The sequence below is a fragment of the Paroedura picta genome, chromosome 5, assembly GCF_049243985.1.
Source record: "Paroedura picta isolate Pp20150507F chromosome 5, Ppicta_v3.0, whole genome shotgun sequence".
In the NCBI taxonomy this organism is placed as follows: Eukaryota; Metazoa; Chordata; class Lepidosauria; order Squamata; family Gekkonidae; genus Paroedura; species Paroedura picta.
The window spans coordinates 69,159,243-69,169,638 of record NC_135373.1 but is presented as its reverse complement, the minus strand read 5'-3'; the positions used below and the strand labels follow the sequence as shown (position 1 = coordinate 69,169,638).

At 43.4% G+C, this 10,396-nt stretch overlaps 1 long non-coding RNA gene across 5 annotated transcripts; it reads left to right on the top strand.

Moving 5' to 3' along the window:
• The first annotated feature begins 6,097 nt into the window (after positions 1–6,097).
• On the top strand, positions 6,098–8,770 carry LOC143839072 (uncharacterized). Of its 5 annotated transcripts, XR_013231581.1 has the most exons (5): positions 6,450–6,633; positions 6,778–6,877; positions 7,596–7,697; positions 8,507–8,578; positions 8,678–8,770. It is a non-coding gene; the product is annotated as an uncharacterized LOC143839072 (long non-coding RNA). The 5 variants fall into 5 exon arrangements; XR_013231582.1 differs by lacking the exon at positions 6,450–6,633 and adding an exon at positions 6,098–6,135 and having other exon boundaries at positions 8,507–8,751; XR_013231583.1 differs by having other exon boundaries at positions 6,467–6,619; positions 8,507–8,751.
• Positions 8,771–10,396: the final 1,626 nt, after the last annotated feature.

Below are 10,396 nucleotides of genomic sequence, written 5' to 3'. Positions count from 1 at the left end.
GAGTAAGTGACTCATCTTACCTGGACACTGGGAGGCTCTGCATCCCTCTGTATATAGGTGTTATCTCCTTGGGTGGGATGCCTGTCTTTAATTGGAGCTACCATCTGATCCCTCTCCTCCCCCCACTCTCCCCCTCTCATTCACTCACTTGTCCCCTTCACATGGCCTTCCATGGTGACACATGTCTCTGCAGGTAGATATAATGCCTTCATACTCCCACACACGATGCCAGACAAGCCGGCCATTTGTGTGAGGGAAAGTACACTTTAGATTAGGCTTCTCTCTTTTGAAGAAGAAGAAAAAAGTTGGTTCTTATATGCTGCTTTTCTCTACCTGAAGGAGGCTCAAAGTGGCTTACATTCGCCTTCCCTTTCCTCTCCCCACAACAGACACCCTGTGAGGTCGGTGAGGCTGAGAGAGCCCTGATATCATTGCTTGGCCAGAACAGCTTTATCAGTGCCATGGCAAGCCCAAGGTCACCCAGCTGGCTGCATGCGGGGGAGTGCAGAATCGAACCCAGCTCGCCAGATTAGAATTCCTAACCACTACACCAAACTGGCTCTCAGAGCCAGGAGGCAACATCTTTTCTTTTCTTTGGATTGCAACCTGAATGTGAACTGGATCTACTTAAATAAATGTAAGGTTTTACCTTTTCCAATATACTTTTTGGGAGATTTATTTACTGTACTCAGATGTTTACCAGACTGCAGCTGGCTGGTTGACTGGGGCAGGTCACCCCGCCTCTTATGAGCTAGCACACGCCTTGTCCACCCTGGATTTATGCTCTTGTACAAGAGCCGGGGTGGTAAGATTCTGCCACATTGTGGGGTGGCATAGGGCTATTTTTTTAAAAAAAAATTAAGAATGTGGTATTGTGGTCCACCATGTTCTTAAAAATGAAAACAATGCAGTGCTGCGGAGCTGTCTCAGACATTTGTTGTCCCTTCTGGGACACTGCAGTCAGAGGAGGAGCTGGGCCAGGATGGCCTGCCGCATGGGCTTATCCGGCCCTGACCCCATTGCTGTACAGGGCAAAAAAGGAAATGCAAATACATCTGCATTTCCGTGGCATGGGGCAATGCCTGGGATGGTCTCGACTCACTGCCAATGTTGAGTGGAACCAGCAATTTGCCCTGCCACTGGACAAGCAGTTAGGTCGGACTAATTCCCAGTGCAGAAACAGTCTCAGTATCACCACTTTTATTTAAATATAGTATACTTCTTGCCATAAGTATTTCTTCATAAATAGGGATTTTCTGTCACAGTGACTGACATGTATCAAGTTCATAAACAAGACATAGTTATTAACTGTATTGTAGGTAGGGATATGCAAAATATTAAGCAAACCACCAAAGCTAATCACATTACAGCAACCTTGGTTGTCTTATTTATTTCTATCAAAAGCACATTTCCAGACATAACTTTATTCTTTGACACTCCGCACAAATGCCAAATAACTTATGCAAGAATGGGAGGCAGGTTGATTAGAATCAGAAAGATTTCCCAAGACTAATGAAATGATACAATCATCATGGAAAGTTGAAATTGTGCACAGAAATGTCAATATCATTGTTGTTAGGGAGGATGATTGACTGTACTGGTTGGGCAACATTAGTGTTAGGTAGATGTCTGTGGAGCTTATGCCAATACCATTTCTGCATGGATGGGTAAAATGTGAGTGGCCTCCTGCTTGCAAATGTGGGAGTGGTATCTGGACAAAGCTCTCCCATACCTGCCATCTAAAGGCTGGTATTATATGCATAGAATTTTGATTACAACTTTGGTTGAAATATTGAAAACTTCTAGGATAAGTTTCAAAACCATAGGAGGAAACAACCACCAATGAAAGGTCTACTTTGAAAACGGAACAAAATCTAGAGTCCATTCTGGTTGTTTCATTTATCATTAAAATAGAGATTGTATAAATATATTGTTAACTGATTTTGATAGCCTGTGGCAGTTTTTCTCTTTTTCTGTTGGGATATTTATTCAGAACCTCCTGTTTTTTTCATGTTGTAGTTGCAAATGCGGGATGGCAAACCTCGCATTTGCAGCCCTCCTCATGGGAGACCCCTCCTGCGTTTTCCCTCTTTTTTCTCCTGATGAGGCTGCAAGGGAAAGCAACATGAATTTCTCTCCCCCCCCCCCCCATCCTGCTTTTTGGCTTTTCTATCACAGCAAGCCACCAATCACAGCACAACAGTTCTCTTGTGGACTGAAAGTTTCTTTCCCCCCACAGCACCAAAATTTATTTTTTGAAAGACATTTCTGCATTGCTATGTGGTAATGCCACAACACAGATGCATTTTTAATAAAAATCAACACTGCCACATTGCTATGGAGAAATGACAGAATAATACAGCCTCCCCGTTTTCAATTCATGTTCTTTTGGACTTTATTTATGTCTAGGTGGATTTCTGAGTTGCTGAATGTAGTAACTAGAGCCCCCAAAGTAAATGTTTGTAAATGGTTGGCTTAAAATTATGCACTCAGAGCTCTGTATGATTGGGAGAAGGCTGCTCAATCACCCCCCCCCCCCTGGAATTGATATCAACAGACCACACCTCCCTCCCACAACCCCACAACTATATTTAAAATGTGATTTAAATTGAATTTTTCCAGGTTTTATACAAATATGTACAAGTCAACTGATTAAATGCTGAAAAATAATAAAAGATGTTCCATGCCTGAGGTGCTTATACATAATTATGACATCAAAGACAAGAAGGATATATAGAGTGGAAGAAAATAAATAATCCACACTGCTAATATAAAATATAAAATAATATGTCATCTTTTTGCCCTTTCTAAAATAGAAAAATACCTAGGTTGACATCTTGTAAGATGAATTCCATCACACTAGGAATTAAAATCACTGAGTCATTTTTAAAATTGTAAAAAACTCTTAAAAACCAAAGACAATAATAGAACAGTGCTAGGAGATATAGGTATAATTGGTCTTTAACAAATGCCAGTGACAGTAAAATACCAGGTTTAATTCACTCCAGAAAAAAAATCTTTATTCATTAAAGTCAACATGGAGTCCCATATCAAAAGAGAATGTTTTTAAATTCTATTTGCCAACATCCTCCTCAGCATTTTTAAGCTTTCCAGGGCTTTAACTATAGCTTTCGGTTGTTGTCAGCATTTGCTCCTCTCATTTCCAGGCCTCACCAACCCGTTTTTTGGTCTTTTACATTTTGATAAATTTAATCGTATTTTCCTGGATATCAGGGGAATCTCCTGAGTAGTTACTAACCCATGCTTTGTCTGCAGGGAGCTTTTTGTATGGTTTTCATTATCAACAGCTTACAATTGAATGATGATGAATATTTTATTTGTCTTCTTTTCACCAAGCAATGTAATATTTCTGTTTTACTACTGGTATGGTAGAGAAGCCTGAGAGACCGCGAAGCCTCTAGTCAACCAAGTGGTGAAAATATCCCATGAAAAACATGTAGAAATCTCAGGAATTGTCCTTAGATTACTACTGCCCAGGATGCATTGTGTACTGGTGATCTGACTTTAACCTTTAAATGTAGACTCTGGTGAAGAAGCACTGAGTGATGTGGTGGCAATGGCTCCAGGGGGCAACCAGGCTCCCCCTTGGACTCCCAAAGGGGATAGGGGCATAGCAGTGACAACAGCACTTAAAATTGGCCCAGCCGCTTATGCCCTGTTGCAGCTTATGGCCCACCTGAGACAGTGTTGCTGCTGCAACCAGCCTCCTTCAGTGCTCCCTCCAGTGAAGGAGTTACCCATAAGATGCTGCCACATGGTCCTCTCTCGGCATGGGGAATATTCCACCAAGAGGAAAAGGATGGTCTGGATTTGCCAGTAATTGCTGGACAGATCTCGCAGACTGCCATTTTCCTATTGATGGAACAACCCCACACACACTCAGGGCCAATTGCCTCAAGTTTTAAGGAGTGGGTTGTCAAGGCCAAAAATAGGGTTTTATTAAGTTGAAAGCCTCCAGGTGACTGTAGCAGTTGCTACAGTCAGCTCCCATGTGGAGCTGTAGGGAATCTGCCTTTGGCTGATAATGGAAATGTCATTCTATTTTGTCATTATATTTGTCATTATATTTTGAGACTCGGGGATTGTTTCTTATCCCACCTCTCTCACCTTTGTTCTGAAAAACTTGTGCTCACGGCTGAAGAACATTTTGAAAATAATTCAAATATTTGTTGTATACAAATCCGCACAATTTGAATTTGGAAGTTATTATTGAAGTTTCAGGATTTTGAATCTTGACACAGCTATTCAATGCTAAGGGACAGATTGCACACATCTGGTAGCTCCAGAATGTGTTATGCCTCAATAGAATGCAGACAAGGTTTAAATAATCACAATTAATTAAGGATATTATCTTACATGTTTTGTAATTTCTTTTTAAAAATCACAAACACAACATATCACAACTAGTAAATTACTAACAGGTCTACTAAGATGCTACCATACCTTTTGGATTGCAGTTTTGTTTATCTCTTTTTCCAAGTATGTACATTGCAGCTGATAGGTTGATTTCAACATGTGAGTCTAGAAAGAGTCTCTCTCTTGTGCTTAATTTTATCTTTTACTCCTTCTAATTACAGCACATGATACAGTCTGGAAGTGAAATTGAATCACCAAAAATTTTCAAGTGATGATGATGAACCTCCAGGGAAGTTCTCTTATTATTTTTCCCAGTATGGCTATTCTATAGCATTCTTATTTTTTTTTAAAAAAACTTCCCTAGTGGTATCTTATGTGGAAATGAAACTATATAGACATATGATCAACTGAGAAATCTATTCACTGTGACAATTCCAAGCAGATGTAATAGGTGACTTTTTCCATAATTGATGATGATTGGATTCCCCTTTGGTGGATTGCTATATGGCCATGGCATGCTCAACTTTATGAGTAATCAGTGGGTGCCGGTACCTACATGGCCTGCTCAAGTGAATGAGTAATCTGTGGGTGCTGGTACCTATGGCCCTGGAGGTACTGGCAGGGGAGAATGTGAGACATCTCAGGGAAAGGCTGGAAAGAGCGAGATCTATGGCATGCCTCAACATAAAACATATGCAGGCAGCACAAAAGCCCTACTATGATTGGAAGACCCAGGACTGGATCTTCTAGGTTGGAGACCACATCCTAGGCAGTCAGCAGGCACTTGCACCCTATCAGGGCGATCCCTGGCAGGGGTTGTTCACAATCTGATGTGCCCTGGGATTACTGACCTAGGATCCTCAGTGTGGAGAGGATCTCCATGCCCAAAGATGAATCCATGTGAACCATCTTAAGGCTTGGTGGCCCTCAATGGATCTGGAGCAGTGTGGGTTAGCTGGAGATCCCTTGGACCTGCTGGAGGGAGAGATGCCAAGGCAAATGGATTGTTCTGGAGAGGAAGAACCCCAGATTGATGCGACCCTATCCCCATAACAATGGTGGGAAGTCAAGGAACTCCTGTGTAATGTTCACAGGTCTTTTCCTCAGTCCCCAGAGTGACTGCTTTGACCATACACAAGATCACTACCCCCCCCCCCCATGGTGGTCATAGTTCAGCCACCTTGGAAGCCTCTTCCCTAGAAGCAGTGGGAAGAGGTTAACAAGGAAATAAATTAAATGTTGTGTTTAGGGATCATAGAACCATTGGAGAGTGATGGGCGGAGCCTGATTGTCTTGGTTCTAAAGCTGGATGGGACAATACAGTTCATAAAATCATAGAATCATAGAGTTATAAGGCCATCTAGTCCATCCCTTTGCACAATGCAAGAATTCTGCATAGACTTTTGGGATGTGACTAAAATTGCAAAGTTCAATGCCTGCCCAGTGCCTTGGATGAAAGTCCTGGTTGACCAACTGGAACTGGCTAAATTTCTGAAAGTCCTGGACCTCACCAAGGGGTATTGGCAGATAGCTGTGGAACCAGCAGATAAGGAGAAAACAGGCTTCGTAACCCTTCAGGACCCATTCCAGTTCATGAAAATGCCATTTGGGTTGCATAGGGTGGCGGCCACATTCCAGCAACTAGTGGATAAGGTGTTGGCCCAGTGCGGAGCCTTCTCCATTGCTTACCTTTGTGACATCATAATATATAGTCCCGTCATAGAACATCTGTGATGGGTCCTAGAAACCTTTCAACAGGTAGAGCTCTGGGCTAATCTGTGGAAAAGGCCACGTGGGGCTCAGGGAACTGAAATACCTGGGATTTATAGTGGGGAAGGGATGGGTACTCCCAGTGCATCCCAGTGCCAGAAAAGGTTAAAAACCCTATAGAACAGCTCCCTCCCCATGACAAAAAAGCATGAGATACTTTCTTGGACTCATTGGCTATTAAAGCCAGTTAATTCCGAAATAAGCAACCCTGGCAAGCCCATTGACTGACTGTCTGTGTCACACAGAACCCAATCATAAACAGTGGGATGGTCCCCGAAAGGCAGCCTTTGATTGGTTACAGCACAGTGTCACCCACCACCACCAATCCAGACCATTCCTTTTGAACAACACCTCAGGCACCAGCCTCGGGGCTGTATAGTCACAGATCATCCTGGGGCAGGAATGTTCAATACTCTACATCAACCAAAAGCTCCAGGAACATGAGAGGTCCTATGCAACTGTTGAAAAAGAGGTGTTAGCCATGAAGTGGGTCGTAGGGGATCTTCAATAATATCTCAATAACAACCCCTTCACTCTGGTAGTCGACTGTGCCCCCCTAGTGTAGATGCAAACCATGAAATATCACAACCCCTGGGTTTTACAGTGGTATGTCTCTCTTCTTCCCTACAGCTTCAAGGTACAGCACCAGGTCAGCATGCATCATCTCAACACTGACTACATGTCCTGGGTGTTCAAGTGTCCCATGGATGGCCAGGATCCAAGGGGATAGGTATGTCCCAATCACATAGCTCTGGCAGCCTTCCCAGTGCTTCAGTGTGGGAGCTCAGGACAACAGCCCCCATCCTCACCCAACAGATGCCAGAGCAGGCAATGACAGTGGAGCAACAGCAGGTGGGAGTGACACAGAGGGGGCAGTCAGCTGCATTGAAGCCAGTGGAGAGGTGGCTCCTGATATGCCAAGCAGGGGGACCAGCCACCAGTGGTGGGCACAGCTATGGTTCATCGAGAGATGGTAGGGACTCTGCTGGGCGGTGTTCGGGGGAGTCTGACGCTGGTCCCGGCTCCCTTGCCAGGCAGTTAGGGTAACGGACTTATCAGAGTGCCTCCAGAGGAGCTGCTGAGGTGGCAGAATTTGTAGGCTTCAGCTGGATGGTCAGGGAGTGGAAATGGACCCCATGTACACCAGCATATGTGGAGCCTCCTGGGAGTAGTGGGAGGAAGAGGGCGAGAAATGAGAGAAGAGACAGGGAGGGAAGGAGGAAGACCTAGAGGAGGAAGGAGTTGGTTAGGGACAACCCAAATTCACGGCAGCCTGGAGGATGAGAAGGGTAGCCTCCAGCAGTTCAGACAGAAGTTCAGGGGACAGTGTGATTGAAAACCCTACACTCCCTTTTTTGCCTTCTGTGCCCCCACTGGACTCTGGAATAAAAGAGGAAGACCCCCATCACTGGAAGCACCCATTGCCTTGTCATTCTTTACCACACCAGGGTAGGCCAACACCCAAGATGGGGTGCCACAATGACAGCCTACCTTGCCAGGCCTGCAGGGGGAGCTGTGGGGGACTCACGGGAACCCCAGAGTTCTTTCAGGTCAGTAAAATGATGCAAAGAAAGAATTAGACATTTTTGCTTGTTTTTGTGCTTGTTTTTGTGCTCTAAGATTATTTCCACCCTATTAGTAGACAAGGGAAATGATCTCAAAATTTTCTGTCTTTACAGCCATTGATAATGGGAAGTTGATAAAGTTGGATATTTAATTGGTAAAGTAAAGGATTTAGTCATCTGTTAAATTGATACAACTAGCAATGTGGTGGAGTTCAAAAAGTTTGCTGTGCTCCTATGCAATATTTGTAACAAGAATTGATGCCAGGAGTTGCACAGGCGAGTACCAAACATTTCCAAAATAATAAATGTTTGAAATAAGATTCAACCAAGTTCAAAGCTTGTATATTATGTTAGTATTCATTACAGGAGCTCTATAATGAGAAAACCAGACTCATTACAAAAGACAATCAAAGAAACCTTCTTCCTAACTCTGCATGACTTAAGCAAGACTTTTAACAATAGGACTTTCTGGAGGTCATTAATTCATAAGTTTGCTGTAAGTCAGAAGCAGTTTAATGGCACTTAATGGACACGTATGCACACAATAAATATAGTGCTTAGACTGTTGAATAGAGAGCAAGTTAAATTCTTGCTCAACAATGAAATTCACTTATAACTTGGAACTTGTCCCTGTGGCTCACCGTAACCTACCTCAATGTCTGACACAGATGAGGAAAAGGTATCAATGCTGCTGTGAGCTCTCAGGGAAAAGGTGCAATGAATACATAACAGATAGTTATAAGGATAACTATTATGTGACCAAAGTATAACAGTTTGCTCCTTTTATTTTCTAGGAAAAGTTCGTCCTTGATTTGGAATCCACTTTGTGTGTCCTTTTGGTAGTCCATGGTAGTGATAAAACAATTGTAAGGACCCTGCCCCCTCATCCAGCAGAGACCCCTTGGTTAGTGTATCCCCATCTCATTTGGGGACTTAGTTGTTTTAATATGCATCCTTTTTTCCAGCCTACGTGCCAGGAGACCTGAAACATGGAGTACAGCTGTGAAAGCCTAGGAAAGGGGGTAGGATGTGCTGGAATTAAAACTGATCAAATGCAATCTCTCTTAATTCAAAGTTTTTAATAACTATGAGACCTTACTTCATTCTCAATAAGAAAATACTTTTCAACATTGAATACCTTATACAGTGGTCCTCAACCTGCGGGCTGCGGCCCGGTGTTGGGCCGCGGCTCCCTCTCCCCGCCCCCCCCCCCGCAGTAAAAAACTTCCCAGGCCGCAAGCTTGCGGCCCGGGAAGCTTCTTACTGCGGGAGGGCGGGGAGAGGGAATCAGGGCCGGGTCGCGCGGCCGTGCGGGCGCGGCCTGATGCGCAGGCGTGGCCCACGGGGCGCGGCCTGCGGGCGCGGCCCAATGAGCGGGCACGGTGCCCTGCCGGTCCCCAGCCTCAGAAAGGTTGGGGACCACTGCCTTATCATACTCCCAGAGCTGTCTGCCCAGCACAAGGAAGTTGCTATTTCATTAACCATTGCCTGATTCATCTTTTCCCTGCTTTTACTCAGTTAAGGAAGGCACTCAAGTCACTAAATTATGCTCTAATCTGTTTCAGGACCTATCTTGACTCACCCAAACTTTTGTGTCAATGCAGATCTGGCTAAATTCAACTTAAAGTATGTTAATCATATTGTACCACCTAGGTGGCCATGAAGCTTTGGCTCAAAATAACCTGATCAAGGGATCTTCCCCATCGTTGCCAACCACAGTTTGACAGCAGTTAACTATAAACCAGCCAGTGAGATTCAAAATTCACATCTTGAATCGGGTCCAAGTGGATTCCCATGTCCAGCTATGGGCCTCTTCTTCATACAAGGATCATTCCAGGTTAGCAAAAAGTATGCCAGGTTTCCCACTACTACCTGAACACTCCTGCCCTGTATTTCTTTACTTAAAATCAGGCCAACAACAAATAATACCCAGTTGAAAACGGTAATGAGAAAATCATCTTTATATCTCTTTTTCCATTAGTGTAGGTGTTTCTGCCAGACATTACATTCTTTAATATTGCGACACTCAATTTTGAAGCACAAAAAGTTTAACTTTCTTGACATTTAAAATTAAAAATATGTCAACAGCATTTTTTTTCTCCCCCAAAGCAGCCTAACTTACCAAGGCAAGCCTGCTGGTCAGTAAGTGAATGATAATGGAAGTCATAATTTCCCTCAGAGGATTTTTAGCACACTGCTTCATGGCAATCCAAATCCAGTAATGAACCTCTAAGCTGTAAACTATTTTAGTGCACTCTGATAGGCTGTGATCCCAGAACTGCATGCTTTTACTGGATGGCAAAAGAAGGACATTATCACATACAGCTGTTCAGTCACACTTGACCACATCTTTTTAATAACTAGGTGTAGCTCACTCTTGGCTTTGATGTTTATAGGTTACAGGAAAGGAAGAGCACTACTTGAAAGAAGAACAAGTTTACTGATAAAATTGACATAACTTTCTTTTAAAATGTAACCGCCTGTTCTGGTAGTGGTATGACTTTTTGACAACTCACTGCTCTCCCAGACAAATTTTCTCACAGGCTTTCAGATAAGACAAAATTATTAAGGACTGATGATGAGGTGAAGACAGATTCCAAATGACACATTATGCCATATTATTACAGTGTATCATCATTAATTTCACAATCCTGGAGTTGGAAACATCTCTTTCCCACCCAACA